General features: G+C 49.5%; 1 non-coding gene and 2 pseudogenes across 1 annotated transcript; all 3 read left to right on the top strand.

Moving 5' to 3' along the window:
* The first annotated feature begins 3,238 nt into the window (after nucleotides 1-3,238).
* LOC124769471 lies at nucleotides 3,239-3,449 on the top strand (annotated as a pseudogene).
* Nucleotides 3,450-6,698: 3,249 nt separating this feature from the next.
* On the top strand, nucleotides 6,699-6,889 carry LOC124769637. The gene has a single exon (XR_007013037.1). It is a non-coding gene; the product is annotated as a U2 spliceosomal RNA (small nuclear RNA).
* A 3,233-nt stretch (nucleotides 6,890-10,122) lies between these two features.
* On the top strand, nucleotides 10,123-10,333 carry LOC124769470 (annotated as a pseudogene).
* Nucleotides 10,334-12,708: the final 2,375 nt, after the last annotated feature.

The following is a 12,708-nucleotide window of genomic DNA, read 5'->3' as shown; positions in this document are numbered from 1 at the left end:
ATTAATTAAAACACAGCCTGAAATGGGTTAACTTTCTGCAGTGATCAGATATTCCGCTGGTAGCAAAACTTGTCGTAATTGTTGATGTGCCCAGTAGTTAGTTGCTTACACACAACGATTTCTTTTCATTAATTTAAGATTATCTTAAGAATTTTTTTTTTTTTGCGGTTAGCTGGACGGCACTTGCAGCCGCATTACGCTAGGCTGGTAATTTATGGGGGCACAGGACAGTGCCTTCGGATGCCTCGTTAGCGTCTCTTATGGTCCGGGCACAGATAATTTTAATTAAATTTTTTGGAGTTATAACCTTAGCTCTTCGCGAACGTCGTCGTCGTCGTCGTCGTCGTCGCCGCCGCACGCACGCTGAATACGTGTGTACACACGCACACACACATATGCAGTAGGCGGTGGACGATGTAAGCACTCGGCTAGGTGTAGCTCGCGCCAGTATAGCTCGCACCGGCCTGACGCTGCTGTGGGGCGGCCTCACGGCTTCTCCACTGCCCTGGCAGCTAGCGGCGTTCAAATGGGAGTCGCAGTTTACTCCTCGACATGGAGGGTAGTACTGGGATGTTGACGAGTGATCTCGTATTTGGTCGTTCCTTCCGGCACTTGCCTTTGTGATGTTTTCGACGGTCGCCTGTTGCCATATCGGCCCGCACCACCGTGTGTCACTCCCACATGTGGAGCGCACACGCTGCAAGCATTTAGGCCCTGACACTGCGGTTTTTCATCTCTGGCGGTACTCCGCAAGGATACCGCCCTTCGATTGTGCCATTCCAGCACTAATCGAAGTGCTAGGTTTTCCGGCCTGTTAGGAGACCGCTTCTGCAAAACGTGCGAGGAGATGTTTGCTGGTTGCGAGCTACCCGCCGATTTTCTAGCTGTATGTATGGTCCTTAATCAGAAGGTCACAGGTCACTGTCGGGCTAAGGACGTGTTCTTAACACTGATTATAAGTTGGTGGCACGAAGTGTGGCTTCACATCTTAAACAGGTAATGAATAAGGTACACTGGCGTTTCGAATCGAACCACCTTCACCGCTGCTTCTATATACCGTGATGCTGTCTTACTCACCCACCGCCGACGCTCGAACCCCGGCTTCAATTGATCTCTAGATTTCGCCGGTGCCTTCTCCCATCCTTACCTGCTGGCCGTTATGTCGCGGAAGGGTTTCGGGGAGCACTTCATAAGAGACATCCGGCACTTCTTGGATGGAGCAAATTCCAGAATCATTGTGAACGGCTGCAGATCACGACCAATTCCCATCAGACGATCAGTTCGACAAGGCTGTCCCTTGTCAGTGTATTTTATCGCTTTGGCGCTGGACCCCATGCTGCGTGACATCGGATGGATGGTCGATGGTGTTCCTTTCCCAGGCGTCACCTTCCGCAGTGCGGCATACGCGGATGGTGTAGGTGTGTTTGTAGCAAACGCCAATGACATCGATTCGGTTCGCCGAGTCCTCCACGTTTATGAACGAGCATCCGGTGCCATGTTAAAATCCAACAAAATGGTGCTAATGCCACTAGGGCCACGATCATTGACCATCGAACGCCCATGCAACCGGATTGTAGGGGAACAACGTATCTTGGGTCTTGAGGTGACTGACTGTCCGCAGCGCATGTTAACACTCACGTGCAGGCGGATTCTCACGCGCATCAGAGGATTTTGCATGAGTCACACTGATCGACGACTTGACCTCCATCAACGAATCCAACTGATTAGTACATACATCCTATCACGGGCATAGTATGTAGCACAACTAAATACGCTACCGAAACAAACCAGCAGAGCCATCTCACAAACAGTATATTGCCTATTGTGGCGGCATGCACTATTCAAAGTTGATGCGCAGAATTGTACACTGCCAAAGGTCGATAGTGGCCTTGGACTCATTGACTTTCCCCGCAAATGTGCGGCAATCCTGATTCAAAGTATCGCCACTTTGCGTGAGATTGACCCAGGTGGTACAACAGCGGTGCTTTTCGACCGTTATCGCCCACAATCGGCGCGTGCACCAGTATGTTTGACACATATTCCATTCCGGATGACGACAGTCAAGGACTATTACCTCAATCAAAGTTACGTCCTAACAGTGGCCACCGACAAGGCACGCATATCGAAGCGCCTTTACTAGGCGCTTCGAGGCCAGCCCACACCACATAAATTGGAGGACAGACGACCGTCGGTCATCTGACACCAAGCTTGGGCTAATATCAACCACCCAGCCCTTCCCACAGAAGTTTCAGCGCTATGGTATCGCGTTGTAAACAATTTAATACCCACTAATCACCGCCTGGTGGCCATCCGCCTATGGCCCTCGGCTGCTTGCGGCCGATGTGGTGACGTAGACACCAGAGAGCATCGTCTCTTATGCCCTCACGTCACAGAAGTGTGGGACCTTGCACGTGTGCTATTAGCGCTGATCGGTGGGACTACACTGGACTATGTGTCAATCGACTGGTTCCTTACCCCTGATATTCAGACCAACCAACGAACACGACGTAACGCAATGGTGTGGCTCTTGGGCCACACCATTTTCACGATCTATGACCTTTGCCTCACCGATGCTGTCTCTTTCATGGACTACCTTTGGAGCCAGCATCGCCTGGCGGAATCTGACCGGAAATATACCATTACTTTTGCAAGATTTCTTAAAGTTGCAATGGTTCATGGTTATCAAAAGGTGTTCTGGGCTGACTAAGGCACCTCGTATAAGAATTGCCTGAGTGTACCCCTGCATCTTTGTCACTCAGACTTTCAAACTACCCTTGACTTACCCATACCCCAGATTTGATATTGGCCTTCAGGGCATCACTAGAGTAGACTGTTCTATGATACTGTTAATATGGAAATTGGTAACACGGAAATTGTGTGAACCTTGTATGAAAAATTATTGGAAAATTGGAAAACACATAATCTATCTTAAAGGATTATTACTTCGTTAATTCTATGGGCGATGGGATTATCTCGCCAGTTTCGTTTGAGTGTGATGCCGTCGCTGTTTATTTTTTATTTTGCCTTCATTTCTGTCTTTATTTATTTCTTTCTATTTAGTTTTTAACATCATCACTTGCTTCACACCTGGAGAGGGAGGTGTGTTTCTGAGTAGTGTGTCGTCACCCCCAAGGCATAGCAGAGTATGCCTCCGCTTTTATTTTCGGTTTATGGCAATAAGTCTTGCTACTAACAACACCCTGCTTTACGTGCTGCGTCGACACTAGAGGATGGCGGCATTTTTGGAGAGGAAAAGGTAGGTCTATAGGGGAGGTAGGAGGGAAAAAAGTGTAGTATTTGTCTTATCAGCTTAATATCTGATACGTCCTGCATCACACGACCAGAATATTACACTCATTTTTGGCTTATGACGGAGTGCTAGGGGCTTGCTCCACCTCTGTCGCGGGTTGGCCCGGCATTGAAGTACCGCCGGGATCGGCCCACCTAAAATTAATTAAAACACAGCCTGAAATGGGTTAACTTTCTGCAGTGATCAGATATTCCGCTGGTAGCAAAACTTGTCGTAGTTGTTGATGTGCCCAGTAGTTAGTTGCTTACACACCACGATTTCTTTTCATTAATTTAAGATTATCTTAAGAATTTTTTTTTTTTTGTGGTTAGCCGGACGGCACTTGCAGCCGCATTACGCTAGGCTGGTAATTTATGGGGGCACAGGACAGTGCCTTCGGATGCCTCGTTAGCGTCTCTTATGGTCCGGACACAGATAATTTTAATTAAATTTTTTGGAGTTATAACCTTAGCTCCTCGCGAACGTCGTCGTCGTCGTCGCCGCCGCACGCACGCTGAATACGTGTGTACACACGCACACACACATATGCAGTAGGCGGTGGACGATGTAAGCACTCGGCTAGGTGTAGCTCGCGCCAGTATAGCTCGCACCGGCCTGACGCTGCTGTGGGGCGGCCTCACGGCTTCTCCACTGCCCTGGCAGCTAGCGGCGTTCAAATGGGAGTCGCAGTTTACTCCTCGACATGGAGGGTAGTACTGGGATGTTGACGAGTGATCTCGTATTTGGTCGTTCCTTCCGGCACTTGCCTTTGTGATGTTTTCGACGGTCGCCTGTTGCCATATCGGCCCGCACCACCGTGTGTCACTCCCACATGTGGAGCGCACACGCTGCAAGCATTTAGGCCCTGACACTGCGGTTTTTCATCTCTGGCGGTACTCCGCAAGGATACCGCCCTTCGATTGTGCCATTCCAGCACTAATCGAAGTGCTAGGTTTTCCGGCCTGTTAGGAGACCGCTTCTGCAAAACGTGCGAGGAGATGTTTGCTGGTTGCGAGCTACCCGCCGATTTTCTAGCTGTATGTATGGTCCTTAATCCAAAGGTCACAGGTCACTGTCGGGCTAAGGACGTGTTCTTAACACTGATTATAAGTTGGTGGCACGAAGTGTGGCTTCACATCTTAAACAGGTAATGAATAAGGTACACTGGCGTTTCGAATCGAACCACCTTCACCGCTGCTTCTATATACCGTGATGCTGTCTTACTCACCCACCGCCGACGCTCGAACCCCGGCTTCAATTGATCTCTAGATTTCGCCGGTGCCTTCTCCCATCCTTACCTGCTGGCCGTTATGTCGCGGAAGGGTTTCGGGGAGCACTTCATAAGAGACATCCGGCACTTCTTGGATGGAGCAAATTCCAGAATCATTGTGAACGGCTGCAGATCATGACCAATTCCCATCAGACGATCAGTTCGACAAGGCTGTCCCTTGTCAGTGTATTTTATCGCTTTGGCGCTGGACCCGATGCTGCGTGACATCGGATGGATGGTCGATGGTGTTCCTTTCCCAGGCGTCACCTTCCGCAGTGCAGCATACGCGGATGGTGTAGGTGTGTTTGTAGCAAACGCCAATGACATCGATTCGGTTCGCCGAGTCCTCCACGTTTATGAACGAGCATCCGGTGCCATGTTAAAATCCAACAAAATGGTGCTAATGCCACTAGGGCCACGATCATTGACCATCGAACGCCCATGCAACCGGATTGTAGGGGAACAACGTATCTTGGGTCTTGAGGTGACTGACTGTCCGCAGCGCATGTTAACACTCACGTGCAGGCGGATTCTCACGCGCATCAGAGGATTTTGCATGAGTCACACTGATCGACGACTCGACCTCCATCAACGAATCCAACTGATTAGTACATACATCCTATCACGGGCATAGTATGTAGCACAACTCCATGCCCTACCGAAACAAACCAGCAGAGCCATCTCACAAACAGTATATTGCCTATTGTGGCGGCATGCACTATTCAAAGTTGATGCGCAGAATTGTACACTGCCAAAGGTCGATAGTGGCCTTGGACTCATTGACTTTCCCCGCAAATGTGCGGCAATCCTGATTCAAAGTATCGCCACTTTGCGTGAGATTGACCCAGGTGGTACAACAGCGGTGCTTTTCGACCGTTATCGCCCACAATCGGCGCGTGCACCAGTATGTTTGACACATATTCCATTCCGGATGACGACAGTCAAGGACTATTACCTCAATCAAAGTTACGTCCTAACAGTGGCCACCGACAAGGCACGCACATCGAAGCGCCTTTACTAGGCGCTTCGAGGCCAGCCCACACCACATAAATTGGAGGACAGACGACCGTCGGTCATCTGACACCAAGCTTGGGCTAATATCAACCACCCAGCCCTTCCCACAGAAGTTTCAGCGCTATGGTATCGCGTTGTAAACAATTTAATACCCACTAATCACCGCCTGGTGGCCATCCGCCTATGGCCCTCGGCTGCTTGCGGCCGATGTGGTGACGTAGACACCAGAGAGCATCGTCTCTTATGCCCTCACGTCACAGAAGTGTGGGACCTTGCACGTGTGCTATTAGCGCTGATCGGTGGGACTACACTGGACTATGTGTCAATCGACTGGTTCCTTACCCCTGATATTCAGACCAACCAACGAACACGACGTAACGCAATGGTGTGGCTCTTGGGCCACACCATTTTCACGATCTATGACCTTTGCCTCACCGATGCTGTCTCTTTCATGGACTACCTTTGGAGCCAGCATCGCCTGGCGGAATCTGACCGGAAATATACCATTACTTTTGCAAGCTTTCTTAAAGTTGCAATGGTTCATGGTTATCAAAAGGTGTTCTGGGCTGACTAAGGCACCTCGTATAAGAATTGCCTGAGTGTACCCCTGGATCTTTGTCACTCAGACTTTCAAACTACCCTTGACTTACCCATACCCCAGATTTGATATTGGCCTTCAGGGCATCACTAGAGTAGACTGTTCTATGATACTGATAATATGGAAATTGGTAACACGGAAATTGTGTGAACCTTGTATGAAAAATTATTGGAAAATTGGAAAACACATAATCTATCTTAAAGGATTATTACTTCGTTAATTCTATGGGTGATGGGATTATCTCGCCAGTTTCGTTTGAGTGTGCTGCCGTCGCTGTTTTTTTTTTATTTTCCCTTCATTTCTGTCTTTATTTATTTCTTTCTATTTAGTTTTTAACATCATCACTTGCTTCACACCTGGAGAGGGAGGTGTGTTTCTGAGTAGTGTGTCGTCGCCCCCAAGGCATAGCAGAGTATGCCTCCGCTTTTATTTTCGGTTTATGGCAATAAGTCTTGCTACTAACAACACCCTGCTTTACGTGCTGCGTCGACACTAGAGGATGGCGGCATTTTTGGAGAGGAAAAGGTAGGTCTATAGGGGAGGTAGGAGGGAAAAACGTGTAGTATTTGTCTTATCAGCTTAATATCTGATACGTCCTGCATCACACAACCAGAATATTACACTCATTTTTGGCTTATGACGGCGTGCTAGGGGCTTGCTCCACCTCTGTCGCGGGTTGGCCCGGCATTGAAGTACCGCCGGGATCGGCCCACCTAAAATTAATTAAAACACAGCCTGAAATGGGTTAACTTTCTGCAGTGATCAGATATTCCGCTGGTAGCAAAACTTGTCGTAGTTGTTGATGTGCCCAGTAGTTAGTTGCTTACACACCACGATTTCTTTTCATTAATTTAAGATTATCTTAAGAATTTTTTTTTTTTTGCGGTTAGCTGGACGGCACTTGCAGCCACATTACGCTAGGCTGGTAATTTATGGGGGCACAGGACAGTGCCTTCGGATGCCTCGTTAGCGTCTCTTATGGTCCGGGCACAGATAATTTTAATTAAATTTTTTGGAGTTATAACCTTAGCTCTTCGCGAACGTCGTCGTCGTCGTCGTCGTCGCCGCACGCACGCTGAATACGTGTGTACACACGCACACACACATATGCAGTAGGCGGTGGACGATGTAAGCACTCGGCTAGGTGTAGCTCGCGCCAGTATAGCTCGCACCGGCCTGACGCTGCTGTGGGGCGGCCTCACGGCTTCTCCACTGCCCTGGCAGCTAGCGGCGTTCAAATGGGAGTCGCAGTTTACTCCTCGACATGGAGGGTAGTACTGGGATGTTGACGAGTGATCTCGTATTTGGTCGTTCCTTCCGGCACTTGCCTTTGTGATGTTTTCGACGGTCGCCTGTTGCCATATCGGCCCGCACCACCGTGTGTCACTCCCACATGTGGAGCGCACACGCTGCAAGCATTTAGGCCCTGACACTGCGGTTTTTCATCTCTGGCGGTACTCCGCAAGGATACCGCCCTTCGATTGTGCCATTCCAGCACTAATCGAAGTGCTAGGTTTTCCGGCCTGTTAGGAGACCGCTTCTGCAAAACGTGCGAGGAGATGTTTGCTGGTTGCGAGCTACCCGCCGATTTTCTAGCTGTATGTATGGTCCTTAATCCAAAGGTCACAGGTCACTGTCGGGCTAAGGACGTGTTCTTAACACTGATTATAAGTTGGTGGCACGAAGTGTGGCTTCACATCTTAAACAGGTAATGAATAAGGTACACTGGCGTTTCGAATCGAACCACCTTCACCGCTGCTTCTATATACCGTGATGCTGTCTTACTCACCCACCGCCGACGCTCGAACCCCGGCTTCAATTGATCTCTAGATTTCGCCGGTGCCTTCTCCCATCCTTACCTGCTGGCCGTTATGTCGCGGAAGGGTTTCGGGGAGCACTTCATAAGAGACATCCGGCACTTCTTGGATGGAGCAAATTCCAGAATCATTGTGAACGGCTGCAGATCACGACCAATTCCCATCAGACGATCAGTTCGACAAGGCTGTCCCTTGTCAGTGTATTTTATCGCTTTGGCGCTGGACCCCATGCTGCGTGACATCGGATGGATGGTCGATGGTGTTCCTTTCCCAGGCGTTACCTTCCGCAGTGCGGCATACGCGGATGGTGTAGGTGTGTTTGTAGCAAACGCCAATGACATCGATTCGGTTCGCCGAGTCCTCCACGTTTATGAACGAGCATCCGGTGCCATGTTAAAATCCAACAAAATGGTGCTAATGCCACTAGGGCCACGATCATTGACCATCGAACGCCCATGCAACCGGATTGTAGGGGAACAACGTATCTTGGGTCTTGAGGTGACTGACTGTCCGCAGCGCATGTTAACACTCACGTGCAGGCGGATTCTCACGCGCATCAGAGGATTTTGCATGAGTCACACTGATCGACGACTCGACCTCCATCAACGAATCCAACTGATTAGTACATACATCCTATCACGGGCATAGTATGTAGCACAACTCCATACGCTACCGAAACAAACCAGCAGAGCCATCTCACAAACAGTATATTGCCTATTGTGGCGGCATGCACTATTCAAAGTTGATGCGCAGAATTGTACACTGCCAAAGGTCGATAGTGGCCTTGGACTCATTGACTTTCCCCGCAAATGTGCGGCAATCCTGATTCAAAGTATCGCCACTTTGCGTGAGATTGACCCAGGTGGTACAACAGCGGTGCTTTTCGACCGTTATCGCCCACAATCGGCGCGTGCACCAGTATGTTTGACACATATTCCATTCCGGATGACGACAGTCAAGGACTATTACCTCAATCAAAGTTACGTCCTAACAGTGGCCACCGACAAGGCACGCACATCGAAGCGCCTTTACTAGGCGCTTCGAGGCCAGCCCACACCACATAAATTGGAGGACAGACGACCGTCGGTCATCTGACACCAAGCTTGGGCTAATATCAACCACCCAGCCCTTCCCACAGAAGTTTCAGCGCTATGGTATCGCGTTGTAAACAATTTAATACCCACTAATCACCGCCTGGTGGCCATCCGCCTATGGCCCTCGGCTGCTTGCGGCCGATGTGGTGACGTAGACACCAGAGAGCATCGTCTCTTATGCCCTCACGTCACAGAAGTGTGGGACCTTGCACGTGTGCTATTAGCGCTGATCGGTGGGACTACACTGGACTATGTGTCAATCGACTGGTTCCTTACCCCTGATATTCAGACCAACCAACGAACACGACGTAACGCAATGGTGTGGCTCTTGGGCCACACCATTTTCACGATCTATGACCTTTGCCTCACCGATGCTGTCTCTTTCATGGACTACCTTTGGAGCCAGCATCGCCTGGCGGAATCTGACCGGAAATATACCATTACTTTTGCAAGATTTCTTAAAGTTGCAATGGTTCATGGTTATCAAAAGGTGTTCTGGGCTGACTAAGGCACCTCGTATAAGAATTGCCTGAGTGTACCCCTGGATCTTTGTCACTCAGACTTTCAAACTACCCTTGACTTACCCATACCCCAGATTTGATATTGGCCTTCAGGGCATCACTAGAGTAGACTGTTCTATGATACTGATAATATGGAAATTGGTAACACGGAAATTGTGTGAACCTTGTATGAAAAATTATTGGAAAATTGGAAAACACATAATCTATCTTAAAGGATTATTACTTCGTTAATTCTATGGGCGATGGGATTATCTCGCCAGTTTCGTTTGAGTGTGCTGCCGTCGCTGTTTTTTTTTTTATTTTGCCTTCATTTCTGTCTTTATTTATTTCTTTCTATTTAGTTTTTAACATCATCACTTGCTTCGCACCTGGAGAGGGAGGTGTGTTTCTGAGTAGTGTGTCGTCGCCCCCAAGGCATAGCAGAGTATGCCTCCGCTTTTATTTTCGGTTTATGGCAATAAGTCTTGCTACTAACAACACCCTGCTTTACGTGCTGCGTCGACACTAGAGGATGGCGGCATTTTTGGAGAGGAAAAGGTAGGTCTATAGGGGAGGTAGGAGGGAAAAAAGTGTAGTATTTGTCTTATCAGCTTAATATCTGATACGTCCTGCATCACACGACCAGAATATTACACTCATTTTTGGCTTATGACGGAGTGCTAGGGGCTTGCTCCACCTCTGTCGCGGGTTGGCCCGGCATTGAAGTACCGCCGGGATCGGCCCACCTAAAATTAATTAAAACACAGCCTGAAATGGGTTAACTTTCTGCAGTGATCAGATATTCCGCTGGTAGCAAAACTTGTCGTAGTTGTTGATGTGCCCAGTAGTTAGTTGCTTACACACCACGATTTCTTTTCATTAATTTAAGATTATCTTAAGAATTTTTTTTTTTTTGCGGTTAGCTGGACGGCACTTGCAGCCGCATTACGCTAGGCTGGTAATTTATGGGGGCACAGGACGGTGCCTTCGGATGCCTCGTTAGCGTCTCTTATGGTCCGGGCACAGATAATTTTAATTAAATTTTGTGGAGTTATAACCTTAGCTCCTCGCGAACGTCGTCGTCGTCGTCGTCGTCGTCGCCGCCGCACGCACGCTGAATACGTGTGTACACACGCACACACACATATGCAGTAGGCGGTGGACGATGTAAGCACTCGGCTAGGTGTAGCTCGCGCCAGTATAGCTCGCACCGGCCTGACGCTGCTGTGGGGCGGCCTCACGGCTTCTCCACTGCCCTGGCAGCTAGCGGCGTTCAAATGGGAGTCGCAGTTTACTCCTCGACATGGAGGGTAGTACTGGGATGTTGACGAGTGATCTCGTATTTGGTCGTTCCTTCCGGCACTTGCCTTTGTGATGTTTTCGACGGTCGCCTGTTGCCATATCGGCCCGCACCACCGTGTGTCACTCCCACATGTGGAGCGCACACGCTGCAAGCATTTAGGCCCTGACACTGCGGTTTTTCATCTCTGGCGGTACTCCGCAAGGATACCGCCCTTCGATTGTGCCATTCCAGCACTAATCGAAGTGCTAGGTTTTCCGGCCTGTTAGGAGACCGCTTCTGCAAAACGTGCGAGGAGATGTTTGCTGGTTGCGAGCTACCCGCCGATTTTCTAGCTGTATGTATGGTCCTTAATCCAAAGGTCACAGGTCACTGTCGGGCTAAGGACGTGTTCTTAACACTGATTATAAGTTGGTGGCACGAAGTGTGGCTTCACATCTTAAACAGGTAATGAATAAGGTACACTGGCGTTTCGAATCGAACCACCTTCACCGCTGCTTCTATATACCGTGATGCTGTCTTACTCACCCACCGCCGACGCTCGAACCCCGGCTTCAATTGATCTCTAGATTTCGCCGGTGCCTTCTCCCATCCTTACCTGCTGGCCGTTATGTCGCGGAAGGGTTTCGGGGAGCACTTCATAAGAGACATCCGGCACTTCTTGGATGGAGCAAATTCCAGAATCATTGTGAACGGCTGCAGATCACGACCAATTCCCATCAGACGATCAGTTCGACAAGGCTGTCCCTTGTCAGTGTATTTTATCGCTTTGGCGCTGGACCCCATGCTGCGTGACATCGGATGGATGGTCGATGGTGTTCCTTTCCCAGGCGTCACCTTCCGCAGTGCGGCATACGCGGATGGTGTAGGTGTGTTTGTAGCAAACGCCAATGACATCGATACGGTTCGCCGAGTCCTCCACGTTTATGAACGAGCATCCGGTGCCATGTTAAAATCCAACAAAATGGTGCTAATGCCACTAGGGCCACGATCATTGACCATCGAACGCCCATGCAACCGGATTGTAGGGGAACAACGTATCTTGGGTCTTGAGGTGACTGACTGTCCGCAGCGCATGTTAACACTCACGTGCAGGCGGATTCTCACGCGCATCAGAGGATTTTGCATGAGTCACACTGATCGACGACTCGACCTCCATCAACGAATCCAACTGATTAGTACATACATCCTATCACGGGCATAGTATGTAGCACAACTCCATACGCTACCGAAACAAACCAGCAGAGCCATCTCACAAACAGTATATTGCCTATTGTGGCGGCATGCACTATTCAAAGTTGATGCGCAGAATTGTACACTGCCAAAGGTCGATAGTGGCCTTGGACTCATTGACTTTCCCCGCAAATGTGCGGCAATCCTGATTCAAAGTATCGCCACTTTGCGTGAGATTGACCCAGGTGGTACAACAGCGGTGCTTTTCGACCGTTATCGCCCACAATCGGCGCGTGCACCAGTATGTTTGACACATATTCCATTCCGGATGACGACAGTCAAGGACTATTACCTCAATCAAAGTTACGTCCTAACAGTGGCCACCGACAAGGCACGCACATCGAAGCGCCTTTACTAGGCGCTTCGAGGCCAGCCCACACCACATAAATTGGAGGACAGACGACCGTCGGTCATCTGACACCAAGCTTGGGCTAATATCAACCACCCAGCCCTTCCCACAGAAGTTTCAGCGCTATGGTATCGCGTTGTAAACAATTTAATACCCACTAATCACCGCCTGGTGGCCATCCGCCTATGGCCCTCGGCTGCTTGCGGCCGATGTGGTGACGTAGACACCAGAGAGCATCGTCTCT

Source organism: Schistocerca piceifrons, unplaced genomic scaffold (assembly GCF_021461385.2).
Source record: "Schistocerca piceifrons isolate TAMUIC-IGC-003096 unplaced genomic scaffold, iqSchPice1.1 HiC_scaffold_701, whole genome shotgun sequence".
Taxonomy (NCBI): Eukaryota; Metazoa; Arthropoda; class Insecta; order Orthoptera; family Acrididae; genus Schistocerca; species Schistocerca piceifrons.
This window is presented reverse-complemented; position numbering and strand designations above follow the sequence as displayed.